Below are 1,206 nucleotides of genomic sequence, written 5' to 3'. Positions count from 1 at the left end.
TGTTTGTATTTTATTTTATTTTACTAGTATTTTATTTATTTAATCTTCACACAAGGATTTTTTTTCCATTGATTTGAGAGAGAAATATTGATGAGAGAGAAACACATCGATGGGTTGCCTCCTGCACGCACCCCGACCAGGGAGGAGCCTGCAACCGAGGTACATGCCCTTGACCAGAATCGAACCCGGGACCCTTTGGTCTGCAGGCTGACGCTCTATCCACTGAGCCAAAACGGCAAGGGCTGTATTTTATAATTTTTTATTTTATTTTATTATTTTATATTATTTTTATTTATTTTATTTTATTTTATTTTATTTTATACTAGAGGCCCAGTAAACGGATTAGTGCACACTGAAAAGAAATTAATTAGAAGGTGGCCAGCGGGGTGGGACAGGGCGAGACAGGCTGGACACACCCTGGAGCCAACCTCCTGCGGTCCCTCCCTGCCTGGCCGCACCTGGGGCAGCATCCGGGCTCTCAGGGCATCTACGGAGTGAGTGGGGTCCCTACGGCAGGGGGGTCCCTCATTGTGGCCTGCAGGGATCGGGCCGAAACCGCATCTCCGACATCCCCCGAGGGACCCCGGAGTGCGCTCTGCAAAGTTGCTGTCACTTGCCAACTTCTGTGTTGAGCATCTGTCCCCTGGAGGTCAGTGTGCATCATAGCTACCGGTCAGATGGACGGATGGTCGGATGGTCGGATGGTCAGAAGGTCATTAGGCTTTTATATATATAGATTTTAAATTTATGTTATTATTGAGAGTATTTCAAATGTACCCCCCCTTTCCATGCATCTTCAACCGCTGCAGGGATCGGGCCGAAACCGCATCTCCGACATCCCCCGAGGGGCCCCGGAGTGCGAGAGGGCGCTCTGCAAAGTTGCTGTCACTTGGCAACTTCTGCGTTGAGCGTCTGCCCCCTGGAGGTCAGTGTGCATCATAGCTACCAGTCAGATGGACGGATGGTCGGATGGTCGGATGGTCAGAAGGTTATTAGGCTTTTATATATATAGATTTTAAATTTGTGTTATTATTGAGAGTATTTCAAATGTAGCCCCCCTTTCCACGCATCTTCCACCCCCCAGGTCTGTGCCCTTGACCAGGAATCAAACCCAAGACACTTTGGTGCTTGGGGCTGATGCTCTAACCACTGAGCAACACCGTCCAAGGCCAAATGCATTATTTATTTATTTATTTAAAGAAATAT

This window comes from Myotis brandtii, unplaced genomic scaffold (assembly GCF_000412655.1).
Source record: "Myotis brandtii unplaced genomic scaffold, ASM41265v1 scaffold1622, whole genome shotgun sequence".
NCBI classification, from domain to species: domain Eukaryota; kingdom Metazoa; phylum Chordata; class Mammalia; order Chiroptera; family Vespertilionidae; genus Myotis; species Myotis brandtii.
This window is presented reverse-complemented; position numbering follows the sequence as displayed.